This window comes from Pongo abelii, chromosome 2 (assembly GCF_028885655.2).
Source record: "Pongo abelii isolate AG06213 chromosome 2, NHGRI_mPonAbe1-v2.0_pri, whole genome shotgun sequence".
Lineage (NCBI taxonomy): Eukaryota > Metazoa > Chordata > Mammalia > Primates > Hominidae > Pongo > Pongo abelii.
In genome coordinates this window covers 186096276-186111628 of record NC_085928.1, presented here as the reverse complement: position 1 = coordinate 186111628, position 15353 = coordinate 186096276, and the positions used below count along the sequence as shown (strand labels likewise).

At 34.9% G+C, this 15353-nt stretch overlaps 1 long non-coding RNA gene and 1 pseudogene across 3 annotated transcripts in view; one reads left to right on the top strand and one right to left on the bottom strand.

The window, feature by feature from the left end:
• LOC129058734 (uncharacterized) overlaps nt 1–455 on the bottom strand; it is a 61535-nt gene extending 61080 nt beyond the window's left edge. For all 3 annotated transcript variants that reach the window (XR_008524069.2, XR_008524067.2, XR_008524068.2), the window contains exon 1: nt 327–455. This is a non-coding gene — a long non-coding RNA (uncharacterized LOC129058734). The remainder of the gene's footprint in view (nt 1–326) is intronic.
• Nucleotides 456–9133: 8678 nt separating this feature from the next.
• LOC100450233 (trimeric intracellular cation channel type B-like) lies at nt 9134–9989 on the top strand (annotated as a pseudogene).
• The last annotated feature ends 5364 nt before the right edge of the window (nt 9990–15353 follow it).

Genomic DNA, 15353 nt, shown 5'->3' with positions numbered 1-15353 from the left:
TGTTATCACTATCAAGTATTATGCACTATATATAATTTTATGTGCTGTACATTTATACCAGCAGTCCCCAAACTTTTTGGGACCAGGGACCAATTTAGTGGAAGAAAATTTTTCCATGGATGGAGGTGGAGGTGGGGATTGGGGTGGGGATGATTTCAGGATGAAACTGTTCCACCTCAGATCACCAGGTATTAGTTACATTCTCATAAGGAGTGCACAACCCAGCTCCCTCATGTACGCAGTTCACCATAGCGTTCATGCTTCCATGAGAATCTAATGCCACTGCTGATCTGATGGAAGACGGGAGCACAGGTGGTAATACTCACCCCGCTGCTCACCTCCTGCTGTGCAGCCTAGTTTCTAACAGGCCATGAATCTATACCCGTCTGCAGCCCAAGGCTTGGAGACCCCTGTTTTATATAATTGGCAGTGAACAGCATCACCACAAACTGGTGAGCAATGCATCCATCTATGATGTTACAATGGTTGCTATGTCACTAGGTGATAGGAATTTTTCAGTTCCATTATAGTCTTATAGGACCACCATCATATGTACAACCCATTGTTGACCAAAAAGTCATGTGGGACATAACTGTGACTATAAGTGTAGTATCCAGAATATATAACAAATTCTTACAACTCCACAATAAAAAGACAAATAATCCAATTAAGAAATGGGCAAAGAAATTGAACAGACATTTCTTCAAACAAGATATACAAATGGTCAATAAGCACATGAGAAGATCAACATTATCACTTGTTAGAGAAATTCAGTCAAGATGACAATGAAATACCACTTTACAGTTTTTAGTGTACCTATAAGCAATATATTGTACAATGATAAGTACCAGCAAGGATGTAATGGTATCTGAACCCTCATACATTAGCTGTGAGAATACTCAATGTTGCAACCATTTGAAAAACCTTGCTGCAATTCTTCAAAATGTTAAACTTAGAGTTACCATATGCAATGTTCTGAATGTTATGTCCTTCAAAATGCATGTGTTGAAATCTAATCACCACTATGATGGCATTAGCAAGGAGTTGAGGAGGGGATTTTGGCTGGTCATGAGGGCTCAGCACTCATGAATGGGATTACTGACCTTGTAAAAGAAGCCCCAGGGTTCTTGCACCTTTCGCCATGTGAGGACTCATAGAAAAATCACTGTCTATGAACCAGGAAACAGGCTTTCACCAGATACCTAATGTGCCGGCACCTTGATACTGGACTTCCTAGACTCCTCAACTGTGAGAAATAACTTTCTCTTGTTTATAAACTACTCGGTGAATGATATTTTGTTACAGCACCCCGAATGAACTACGATACCACAGGACAAAGCAATTCCAGTGCTAGGTATATAAACTCAAGTGAAATGAAAACATATTTTCAAAAAAAAATTTTAGATAAATGTTTACAGCAGCATCGTTCATGTTAAGCAACGATGGAAGACAATACAAATATCTAGGAACTGATGAAGGAATGAATAAAATGTGGAATCTCTATACAACAAAATATTATTAAGGAAAAAAATAGAACCAAAGCAAAACAAAACAAAATAAAAAACAGAATGAAGTTTTAATATATGCTAAAACATGAATGAACCTTGAAAACATCATTCTATATTAAAGAAACCTGACACACACAAAAAATCACATATTTGTGATTGAATTTCTATGAAATGGCCAGAATATACAAACTTATAGAGAAAGAATGTAGACAGGTAGCTGTCTAGGGCTGAGGGTTGGGAGGAATAGTGAGAGACTGCTAATGGGTACCTAGTTTGTTTTGGGGGTGACAAATATTTTGAAATTAATTTGTTATGATTATAACACAACTCTGTGAGTATACTAAAAATCATTTAACTATACCTTTAAATAGATGAACCATGTGATATATGAATTATGTATCAATAAAACTGTTTAAAATATTTAAATTAAAAGCAGAGTTTAATCACTTTTCTCTGAATTGCGACTCTACTCTTTATTAAGAGAAGCAATCTATGAAACAGGCTAACACTATCAAGAATGTCAAGGAGCCTGAAAAAGCCACAGTTTGAAAGGATAGACTCTAAGAGCTCTCGTCCTAAAGTCTTCCCAGCTTGATAAAATAATATTTACTTTTAATAATGCATTACACTTCAGCTTCATGGTATGTAATGGAACAGCAAAGCCAGATCCTTGATATCCTTTGACCCTACGTGATCCATGTTTGACCATGACGTTGCACCAATTTACATGGCTGGGATAATACATCCCATTCAGTCTCAGTTATGTCAACTAGGCTTTAGTGTGCTCATGACCTGAAGCTGCCAGGTTCTATTCTTATTTTTCTGTCTGTGCATGACACAAAAAATATCAAGAAGCCTCACATTTGCCTCTTCTGCTTGCTTTATCATATTAATATGATTTCATAAGGCTTTCTGCTGCTTAAATACATAGAGATAGAAATAATCCTTTTTCCATTTATGGTTTTGTGAAGTCTGTGACTAAGCAAATTTAGAAACTCAGTCATTTCAGTTCACAATTTAGTCAAACCAGCTGCTTGGTCAATTAAAATCACCTAATGTCTTAGTGATATATAAACAGAGTCTAAGTGTGTTGAAACACTGAACATAGGCATTATAAATCAGAATCCATTTTCCCTAAATGATAGCTTAATGTTTTCTAACTCCTGTATGATTTTGCTGACAATCACATTAATTCTTTGTATAACGCTGCATCTTGTTTATGCACTTTTGCCAGCTGAATTTGCACTAGGCTCCACAACCATTAAATGTTGTAGGTTTCTTAGCTATGGGAACAAAAAACTGGTGTTTGGAGATGCAAGGTCTAATTGCCAATATGTTTGCATATGATCTTACTTCCTTGCAGATAGTCTTTTGTTTTCATTTCTATGCATCTGCAGGGATTGTATGCTTATTTTAGAGTAACTAAAATTTAGTTAAGACCAATACAATTTTTAAGCAATTTAATTGTAATTATCAAAACGTTTCTGAAAGGAAAGTAAACTGGTTACCTTAATTTCAAATATATCTTCTTTCATTAGATAGATTTAATTACTCCTATTGTGACTTTTGTTAAACTACAGGAAATCCAGAACTCTAAAGAGCTTCTTGTGTATTGTTTTAAATTATGAAAATTATTGTTATCCATATTAAATTATTTGTATTCACTGAATACTTGAGAAAGAAAAAAAAGAAATTCCAAGGGACACTATTAGAACTATATTGTAGCATTTGCCATCAGTTTGTGGTTGCAATGCTTCCTCATTGCAGACATCTGTAAATTCCCTGATCACTGCTTCTAATTCCCTCAGCATTTTAGTACCTTATTTACTTTATTCTCTGAATGTTACTCTGGTTACAATTCTTATTTATTTCGATATCCCATAGGTTTTTTTTTTTTTTTTTTTTACCACATCCTGGTTTCTTTTTTTTTTTCTTTTTCTTTTTCTTTTTTTAATTGAGACGGAGTCTTACTGTCACCCAGGCTGGAATGCAGTGGCACAATCTCGACTCATTGCAACTGGTTTCTTGGTGCTCTTTCCACCTGATCCCATTTGCCACACTTCTTTAGTCTCCAGTACTATGGAGAAACCACAGACACTGTGAATATCAGTAATACACCTCTTTCATCATCTCCATCTCAACAGTCTACCCTCTGAAAACCATTACAGTATACTCCCTCTTCTGCCCAAACTATCACAATTATTTGACCTCATCACTACATAAATTAAATGTCCTTTGATTCTACAAGCCTGTAGCTATTCCTCACTGCTCTATATCTTTCAATCCCTTCCTAACCAATTTAGTTTCTGTAGTCCAGCCTGTAGTCGACTAATTCCCTTGGATGTATTCTCAGCTCCCTTTGCTTCTCTCTCCTGATATATATATATATATCTGGTTAACCCACAAGCCTGATTAAGTCAAATTATCTGTCTATTACATGCCTGCATTTTGACATCAGACTTGGGTGGGGAAAACACAAAGCTTTACTGATTCTATGCTTCTAAAAAAATATGACGGTTAACCTTGCATTTAAAGGTGCTTAGAAATACATCTACATTTCACTTATCTAAAAATGTTCCCATACTTAAAGACAACTATTTAATGCCTTTCCCTCACACTTCTAACATTCCCTCTTTTTCCTCCGTGATCACCCTGTCTTGTAGTTCATTAAGAAAATAAAATCAGGCCGGGCGCGGTGGCTCACGCCTGGAATCTCAGCACTTTGGGAGGCCGAGGCGGGTGGATCACGAGGTCAGAAGATCGAGACCATCCTGGCTAACATGGTGAAACCCCGTCTCTACTAAAAATACAAAAAAAAATTAGCTGGGCGTGGTGGCGGGTGCCTGTAGTCCCAAATACTCGGGAGGCTGAGGCAGGAGAATGGCGTGAACCCAGGAGGCGAAGCTTGCAGTGAGCCGAGGTCGTGCCACTGTACTCCAGCCTGGGCGACAGAACAAGACTCCATCTCAAAAAAAAGGAAGAAAATAAAATCCATTAGAAGAAAGCTTTCTCATGTTTCCTCCACTACAAATCACACTATATTAACCCACTTGTATCTATACCAATGTGCTTGGTTTTTTAAAAATAATTTCTGCTTTTATTTTAGATTCGAGGGTGCATGTGCAGGTTTGTTACCTGGGTATATTGTGTGATGCTGAGGTTTGGGGTACAAATGATCCCTTCATCCAGATAGTGAGCTAGTACCCAACAGTGAGTTTTTCAGCCCTTGCCTTCCCACTCCCTCCCCGCTTTAGTAGTCCCCAGTGTCTATTGTTGCCATCTTTATGTTCCTGAGTACCCAATGTTTAAATCCCTCATATAAGTGAGAACATGAGGTATTTGGTTTTGTATTCCTGTGTTAATTCGCTTAGGATAATGGCCTACAGCTGCATTCATTTTACTACAAAGAACATACTTTCATTCTTTTTTATGGCCGCATGTTCCATGGGGCATATGTACCGCATTTCCTTTATCCAATCCATTGTTGATGGTCACCTAAGTTGATTCAATGCCCTTGCTGTTGTAGACAGTGCTGTGATAAACATGAGTGCATGTGTCTTTTTGGTAGAGCAATTGATTTCCTTTTGGATATATACCCAGTAATGGGATTTCAGGGTTGAATGCATTCTGTTTTAAGTTCTTTTAAGTTCTGTTTTAAGTTCTTAAAAAAAAAAAAAATTTAGAGATGGAGGTCTTACTCCATTGCCCAGTTTGGGCAATCACAGCTCACTGCAGCCTTGAAATCTAGGACTCAAGCGATCCTCCTGCCTCAGCCTCCCAAGCAGCTAGGACTACAGGCACATGTCACCACACCCATCTGATGTTTTAAGTTCTCTGAGAAACCTCCAAACTGCTTTCCACAGCAGCTGAATTAATTTCCATTCTTACAGTGGCTGAATTGAATTAATTCACATTCTTATAAGCATTCCCTTTTTCTCTACAGCCTCATCACCGTTATCTTTTAACTTTTTAATATTAGCTATTCTCACTGGTATGAAATGGTATCTCATTGTGGTTGTGATTTACATTTCTCTGATGATTAGTGATGTTCAGCACTTTTTCTTATGGTTTTTGGCTGCTTGTATTTTTATTTTATTTTATTTTTTTATTTTTGAGACAGAATTTTGCTCTTGTTGCACAGGCTGGAGTGCAATGTTGCGATCTTGGCTCAATGCAACCTCCATCTCCCCGATTCAAGTGATTCTCCTGCCTCAGCCTCCCAAGTAGCTGGGATTACAGGCATGCACCACCACACCTGGCTAATTTTGTATTTTTAGTAGAAATAGGGTTTTTCCACGTTAGTAAGGCTGGTTTCGAACTCCCGACCTCAGGTGATTCGCCCGCCTTCGCCTCCGCCTCCCAAAGTACTGGGATTATAAGCGTGAGCCACCACACCTATGTCTTCTTTTGAGAAAGGTCTGTTCTATCTTTTGCCCACTTTTTAATGGTGTTATTTGTTTTTTGCTGTTGAATAGTTTAAGTTCCTTAAACTATTCTGAATATCAGACCTTTGTCAGATACACAGTTTGCAAATATTTTCTCTCATTCTGTAGATTGTCTGTTTAATGTGTTGATAGTTTCTTTTGTTGTGCAGAAGGTCTTTAGTGTAATTAGGTCTCACTTGTCATTTTGTTGTTGTTACAATTGCTTTTGAGGACTTAGCCATAAATTTATTTCCAAAGCCAATATCCAGAATGGAGTTTCCTAGGTTTTCTTCTGGGATTCATATAATTTGAGGTCTTACATTCAAATCTTTAATCAATCTTGAGTTAATTTTTGTATATGGTGAAAAGTAAGTATTCAGTTTCATTATTTTACACATGAGGAGCCAGCTAACCCAGCACCATTTATTGAATATGGAGTCCTTTTCCTATTGTCTATTTTTGTCAACTTTGTCAAAGATGAGGTGGCTTTGGGTGAAGATTAATTTCTGCTACATTGTTACATGTGTGTGTTTTTGTACCAGTATTACGCTGTTTTGATTACTGTAGCTTTATAGTATAGCTTGAAGTCAGGTAATGTGATGTCTCTGGCTGTGTTCATTTTGATTGGGATTGCTTTGGCTATTCAAGCTCATTTTTGGTTGCTGCTTGTATGTCTTCTTTTGAGAAGTGTCTGTTCATACATTTTGCCCACTTTTTAATGGGGTTATTTGTTTTTTGGTTCCATACAAATTTTAGAACAGTGTTTTCTAATTCTATGAAAATGTGATGTACATAGTTTGACAAGAATAACATTAAATTTGTAGATTGCTTTCCAATTGCAGTCTACAGATTCAATTCTATTCCTATAAAAATATGAATACTCTCTCGCTGTTTGGGTATTATGGCTATCTTAATGGTATTTATTCCTTCAATTCATGAACATGGAATGTTTTTCCATTTGTCTGAGATGTGGAAAAAGCTTTCAGTAAAATCTAAAAACTTTTCATGATAAAAACCCTTAACAAACTAGGTATCAAAGGAACATATTTCAGACTAAAAAGAGCAATTTATGACACACCCACAGGCAACATCATATTGAATGGGCAAAACTTGAACATTAATTCCCCTTGAGAACTGGCATCAGACAAGAATGCCCACTCTCACCACTCCTATTCAATGTAGTAGTGGAAGTCCTAGCCAGAGCAATCAGGCAAGACTACAAAATAAAAGGTATCCAAATAGGAAAAGAAGAAGTAAAACTCTCTCTCTTCACTGATCATATGATTCTATATTTAGGAAACTCTAAAGATTCCATCGGGGGCTTGAATTTGGTAAACATTCTGAATACAGTTAATGTATAAAAAGCAGTGGCTGAGTGCAGTGGCTCATGCCTGTAATCCCAGCACTTTGAGAAGCTTAGGGGGGTGGATCATGAGTCAAGAGTTGGAGACCAGCCTGGCCAATATAGTGAAACCCTGTCTCTACTAGGGGTAAATACAAATATTAGCTGGGTGTGGTAGCTCATGCCTATAGTCCTAGCTACTCAGGAGGCTGAGGCAGAAGAATTGCTTGAACCCCGGAGGCAGAGGTTGCAGTGAGCCAAGATCATGCCACTGCATTCCAGCCTAGGTGACAGAGTGAGACTACTTCTCAAAAAAAAAAAAAAGAAATCAGTAGCATTTCTATACTATACCTCAATAATGTTCAAGCTGACAGCTAAGTCAAGAACACAATCTCATTTAAAATAGCCACAAAAATAATTATGAAAGCATCTAACTAAAGATGTGAAAGATCTCTACAAAGAGAATTGCAAAACATTGCTGAAAGAAGTCATAGATGCCATGTGATTGTTACTTTGGATGTTTGTTCTCCTAACTATGGTCAAGCCTTCTACTTATGCACTAAACCCTAACCCATCTTGTCTATGCAAGATTTTGCCTCTGCAATTATCCTCTCCTTATCTTTCTATCACAAAAAGTTGTCTTCCTGTCTGATCAATCCAATCAACATGCAAATATAGTGCAATATCTTCTGCCTGTTAAGAATTCCATTTGCCATCTCCGCACACATTTTTGTCTGACTGACATCCTTTTCTGTGCTCAGTGCTCAATGTGTGGTATAGTGAAAGAATGAAATTAATAAAGCCTGATTTAATTTCTGGTTTTCTACCTTTTAGCTTTATTATCTTAATCAAGGCACTCAAATCTTTGAGCCTCAATTTATTAATCTATTAAATGGAATTAATGTTACCTCTAAAGATATCAAAGCAATTTTGAGGTATTGTCTTAAAGCACTCGAAGCACTTAAATGTGTTAACATTTATTGTTTGCCATAAATCTATGAGATAGGTTCCATTATCATCCCTAATTTATGGAAGAGGATATCAAGGAACTAAGAGGTTAAGTTGTGTAAAATATTACATTAAGTAAAGCACAAAACTATCATGCTGGAACTTAGACATGATGCAGAAAATCAGGCTTTCCTCTAGTGGAAAATGCTGTTATAGTTCCCCCAAAATTCATTCTGTTCTTTCTTTAAACATTAATAGAGTTGTAGCAGGCACAAATCTGCCCAAGACCATTACATTTCCTAGCTTTCATTACAGCTAGATATGACTAAATTCTTACCAATGAAATATGTGTGGAAGTAATATGTGCTACCTTTGGTAATCATCCTTAAGATAGTGGTCAATATCTTCTTTTTCATTTTCTGTCCTTCCTTCCAATTGACCAGTACCCAAAAATGGCAGCTATTCAGCTTCAGCTGTGTGACCATAATGCTGTAGGGCAGGAGTCAGTAAACTATGGTCCATGAGCCAAATATATTTCATCTTCTGTTTTTGAATATAAAATTTTATTGAAACAGAGGCACATCCATGTGTTTACCTATTGCCCATAGCCACCTTTCCACCAAGAAAGCAGACCTGTCATTGTTGACATAATTGCTACACGGTTCATTTTTCCTTTTTAATTTCTTAGTATTTAAAATTTTGAGATTTTACAACTACTTACTTTTAAAATTTATTGTATTCCATAATTTTTAAGTCAATTTAGACTATGGGAATATGGGATATCCTCCCTACCACCACGAGTGACACCTCTTAACATACTCATTTAATTTTCTTATTGAAAAACTTGCTTTACCGTGCATGAGAAGAACCCATCACCACTGCTTGGGACACCACCATTCTCGGTGATCGTCATGAGTTCTCAGTAGGATGACCTGGCTCTGGCCTTCTCCCACATATCTCAGTCGCTGTTTTTGACATCGCCTACTATCTGGTGTCAGTGATGACACTAAAGCATAAGCCAGCAACAGCAGCAGCGGCAGTGGCATGGAAGAATCCTATTTCAAGCTGAATTACTGCCATGCTCCACTGCTTTGGTGGGGGAATTTTAGTCTATGTACTGCTTACAGAGCATCCATTGAGATTTCTTACAAACAACACTAACATATTACTGACATCTTCCACCTGGCATATTATATTTTTTTGCCCAAGGTTGTTCACTTCTACCTGTTGAACTCCTGGCTGAGAGAATGAAGAAAGTGACTAGAATTTGGAAAATAGCAGTTAAAGTCCAACATGCTAATAGATAATATGAAAAATGAGGCTGGATTCTCATGATAGCTATCGGATGGGCACAAGGTGCAGGTCCTACCATTATCACGAATTTTGAGTAGTTGGTAAAAGGAAACAGAAGGTAATAGATGTTTGAAGATGTCTTATCCTTCCTAGATAACCGTGCTGGGGTCAGTTATCCTCATATTCCAGCACACCAAGCATCTGGCAATATCAAAGCATAATCTGATATTCCTTTATAACATCTTTATTATGGTCACAAAGATAGCCATAATGATTACAGAGACTTCTAGCATGACATTTGTTTCTTTTGAGGATACATTGAGTTGGATACTGTTTGGCTGGCAACAATAGTTTTCATGTGAAAAGAAAAGAAAAACAAAATTACCTTTCAATGACCCTGGTTCATTGGCCTCAAATCTTACAGCTGATGCTTCAGATAATGTTAAAAAGAAACGTAGTAAGAAGACTGAGTAAATTTACTTGATGAGTTCTGGGAGGCAAAATAATAACAATAATAATAGTCTCTCAGACTGTGATTATATTTTATGTAAATAATATGAAATACATATTATATATAAGGAGTGAAGATGACAAAAAGAAAGGCACTTTTTTTTCTATTTCAGGGAGACTACTTCTTTCTGGATTGTAAATTTTGAGTGTTTTGAGTGTATCATATGAATTCGTTTTTCGGATGTTAAAAAAATCTGTTGTATTTCTTTGAATAGTTTTACATTGATAAAAGAAGGATAGTTTTTAAAAAAAAGTTAGAAAAAGTAAATCTACCATTGCAAAGTAACAAAAATTTCAAACTTGAAAAAATTAGGTATTTTTATGCATTAAAAAAACAGTTTGCTCTTTAGTTAGCAGAATTAAGCTTTTGCTTTGCTTTGCCATAATTCCTAGGCATAGAGAACAATTCCTGTATTATTTTGAACACTCAAAAGAGTACATTTTTTGAAAACACTTTATATTATAAATAAAAATAAATTGATAAATTTTATTTCAGATAATAAACACTGTATTTTTGCCCAGATTAAATGGAAAAGTCTTAAAATTTTATTTAATTTTTGTCTATCAATACTTTTCAGTGAGAACAGAATGGTAGTATAAATCTCAATCTGAAATCTATCTCATGCCCTTGTTTATAAAACTACTGTTTTTTTTTCCTCAGAGGAAAATCAAGGGTGTAATTTTTAATAAATTGCTAATCCCATGTCTTGTAATTTCATTTTAGGAGCTTAGCTTATATTTTTCTCTCTCTCCTTGAAACTCATTTAAGTGTTAAGAGAGATTCCTCTCGGCATTTCACATGTTCTTCTTTCTGATCTTAGTTGGTCTGAATATATAGTGGTAGTTATCCTAACGATTTAACAAAAAATGCTATCTCAATTTTAAAATTTCCACCTATGTTTTCTTTCTAGGTGCTGGTTTTTCAATTTTCTAGTTTAATGTCTCTTACTAGTTTATATACGGTTATATTTTAATCTACATCTGCATATGTCATTAATTTTATTTTAATTGAAAACTAGTTACTCCCATGTGAAAAGGTTTGGCACTAATGAGAATTGTCCTTGGGCATTTGATAGTAACCAGCTAACCAACAAGAAATAGAGAAACCAAAACCTCTTACCATTGTCCATGTGAATGAATGATAACATTAAATCTAGTTTCTCACTGGCAAAATAAAAAGCAAACAAAAAAAGAAAAAAAAACACTTTGCTTTGCTTTGCATGGAGTTACATTACACACGAATTTTCAGAAATTCATTCATAACATATTGCAAGTATCCACAATAAATCACTACCTCTCCCTCAATGTGAATAAAATAAGTAGCTTTTTAGTGCTTGGTTTGAAAAATGTGTTTATATGAAATGGTCAACATTGCAAGACACAATAAAATTGATTCAATGATATTTTAGTAGTTATTTTAGTAATATGTTTTTCTGTAGTGATTTGAAATCTATAAGAAAATAGTTTATATTCATGGGAAACTAGATAAGTAAACAAAATGACTTATTATATTATTATTTATAAGACTTTTTCTTATAATTCACTGATACCTAGGTGGCCAAAATTTTCTGACAACTACAAAAAAAGTTTTCATTTGATATTATAGTTAAATGAGAAACCATCCATCATTTCTTTATTTTTTAAAAAACTACCTGCTTCTGTAGATCCATCTGGATATTTTTGTTTTTGATCATGAACTTTGATTTGAATACATGTAAGATGATATGTCTAAGGTATCCATATTTATACTTAAGCTGTCATACATTTAGTACATACTATGTGACAGGCATTGAAAGCCAAATTTTATATTATCTGTCATCCTCACCACAGTCTTTAGGGTAGATATTATTGTTCTTAATTCATTAATGTCTAAATGTTTCTTTGTTTAAAATAATATAGTAAGTTTAGAATTAGAATTCCTTCTTAGATATGCTTGGCTCCCGAGGTATGACCTTCCATGAAGATACTCTGCCTCTTTACTGCCCGTCACACTAAATAATACACAAAAATAAAGTTGTGCATTATCCCAAGAGTGGGATTGACCTTATTATTGTGAATAATGCCAATATTTCTTAACATCTACCGTAAAATAATGTTTTTACTACACTTATTATTCTCCCTGTAAAACCATTGCTACTTCATTTTTGTTGCAGGAAATATTTCCTTCTTTCCATTTGCTTTTATTTTTACATTAAATAAGTATATAAATCCTAAGCTCCTTTAGTTGTAACAATGCAAACACACTCATGTAACCAGCACCAGATTAAAATATGGAACATTACCAGTACACATACATATATAGTAGGTTATTTTTGTGCCTGGATTCTTTCACTCAATAATTTGTTTGTAAAGTTCATCCATATTTTATGTGTAGCAATAGCTTTGTTCATACTTGTGACTATATAATATTTCATTATTGAAATGAAACACAGTTTACCCATTATACTCTTGAAGGGCATTTGAGTTGCCAGAAATTTTGGACTATCATGAAGAACAATCTTGAATTTTTTTTGCATGTATGAATACATTTATTTTTCCCATATATACCTAAGAGTAGAATTGCTGAATCATTTGGTATGCTTTAGCAGAAACTGAAAATCACTTCTCCAGTCTTGTAGTAATTTATATTCCCACCAGCATTGTATGTGTTCTCTCAACTTACCAGAATTTGAAATTGTCTGTCTTTCTGGTGTTTATGTATGATATTGTGCTTTTAATTTTTATTTTCCTCATAGCTGATGACTATATTTTCTTATGTTTATTACCCATTTAGATGCCTTCTTTTAAGAAGTGCCTTTTCAAATTTTCTGTCTCTTATTTTTATTGTGTCATCCTTTCTCTTATTGACTTGGAAGAATCCTTCTTATACTCAAGTACAAGTGCTTTCATGTGTATTCATATTACATGCAATTTTTTCCCACTCTTTGGCTTCATTTTTCATATATTAATGACATCTTTTGATAAACAAATGTCTTTAATTTTAATGTAGTCTAAGTTATTTTTTGAGTACTATTTTGTATCTAGAAGACAAACCCTGTCTCACATTTTAATTTTACGAAAAAATACTACTGTTTTGAAAGTGTTCCTGCAAAACATCTAATCTTAAAGATTCATCAATAAAAAGCTTTATCTATAAAAATATTTAACGATAAAAATATATTATTCCATAGAGATATTGTCATTAATACCCAACACTTTTCAAGAGCCTTAATTCATTGAAAAATATCATTTTTGAAAAAAATAGGCATTCCTGAAATTAAGAATGAAGAAAAGTAGAGTATTGGTCAATTTTAAGGAAAGGATATGTTTTATACTTGAGAACGCAGCACTATTTAGACCTCTCATCAGCAAAACTGGGTACATTTTCTTGATTTAAGAGTTAATTATACTGAAGCTAATTTATTAAGCCTCATAATAAGTGATGCATCAAAAGCTATACTATATGCCCTCTGAAAATCCAAATAAGCAATAAACTTTTTCTTCTAATGTACTTCTATTTAAAATTTTCATATGATAGTTTGATTGTCTGAGCTCTTTCGATTATGCCTGTTTACATAACTAAACTTTAAGTAGAAATACAATCTCTCTTGATATACTGATTAACCATAGGAGCTGCTTAAAAAGAAAGGATGATCATCATAAACTTCCTGGAAACTGTTTGACTTGGACCCAATCATGCTGAAAAGTAACATCTCTGCTTCCAAAGTGTTCAGTCATTTTCAAAACTTAAATTGGTTTTACACTTATGCTTGGAAAATTTAAAGTTGTTGCTGAAAAACACATTCAGAGATAGTAGTGACTACCGTGACTTACAGCCAGTATCTCATTATACCACTTGAGCTTAAAACACTACATAATAGATTAAAAACCATTTGCTCAAGTAAATAAGGTTGAGTATAATCTATTTTTTTAAAAAGAAATGCTGCACATTTTTATATTACACTCTTTAGTTCATGGACTGTGGTGTTTTAACCTTGAAGAATCTTTTATTCTAATATGGTTTCAGTCTGAATAGAGTGGTCATATTATTTTCCAAGATGACGCGGTTAATATACAATTTAAGTATCATCAAAAATATATAGTGTTTTGTTAACCATATTTAAAATTAACTTTCATTTCTGAATTTATCATTTAACACTTTTTGAGGTAGACAAATTGTCTATAGTCTTCAGAAGAGTTAAGCGTGAGGGAGAAAAAAAAACCCTGAAGTGTTTACACTTGTTAAAAGATTTCTTTACAGAAAACTAACGTTAGAATGAAAAAATTGATTCCTATTATTATGATAATTTTTTGGTGTTGTTGAGTGGCTGGTATTGCTGCTACTGTTTTAATATGGGTGTCCTTGTCAGTTGCAAGCATCAGAATTGGGAAGGAAATGACATGCTGTGTCTGCAGACATGGGCTGACTTAGGCTACAGTCATATCCCTGTTCACATTTGATGCCAGTGAGGAGGAAAGCTCTCCTGCTGGCAGTGAGAATGAGAAACCAATGAATTGAAAAGTTGGGAGAAAAATTTTTACAATTAAAAAGGCTTCCTAGAATAAGGCATGGGAACACCAAAAGAGGCCAAAACCAAGAGATCAGTAAGAGGAACATAGAAACAAAATATGGAGTCCTTCTTAAGGGCACATCAAGAGATGTAATAGAAGGCAGGTGTGCTAGTACATACCTGTAGTACCAGCAACTTGGGAGGCTGAGGTGGGAGAATCTATCGAACCCAGGAAATAGACGCTGCAGTGAGATGTGATTGTGCTGCTGCCCTCCAGCCTGAGTGACAGAGTGAGGCCCCATCTCTAAAAATAAAAACAAATAAATAAATAAATAATCAGAGACATAATGGATGGGACAAAAAATGCTGTGAGTCACTATTGTCCTGAGTTTAAATCATCTTGCCATTTTCTACAATTGAGATTTTGGACACATGCTGACACTGTGAGTACAGTAGTAACAGCATCTACCCTTGCCTCAAAAGTTTGTTGCAAGGTTTAAGCATAGTTATTTCTGGTAAATACTTAACAGTACCTTGCACATAATGAGTGGTCAGTAATATTTATTCTTGTCAATACAATTCCATGTCTCTACTCACTGCTGGTCTTTAGTCTAGTTCATCATTTGTGGGAAGACTTTCATCTACATGCCTTAAAGCTTCCAAGTGGTTTTGGGTTTTGACAATCCTCAAGTCAAATGATGCCAACACTGAAGTTCTTATCATAAATTTTTTCTTTCTTTTTTCCCCCTTTTTTGTCCCCTTCACTCTCCTATCTGTCTCCTGCTTGTTTTGCCTCCCTGGCTGCTCTTCATTTGCCCTCTTATTTATCTTTTTTTTT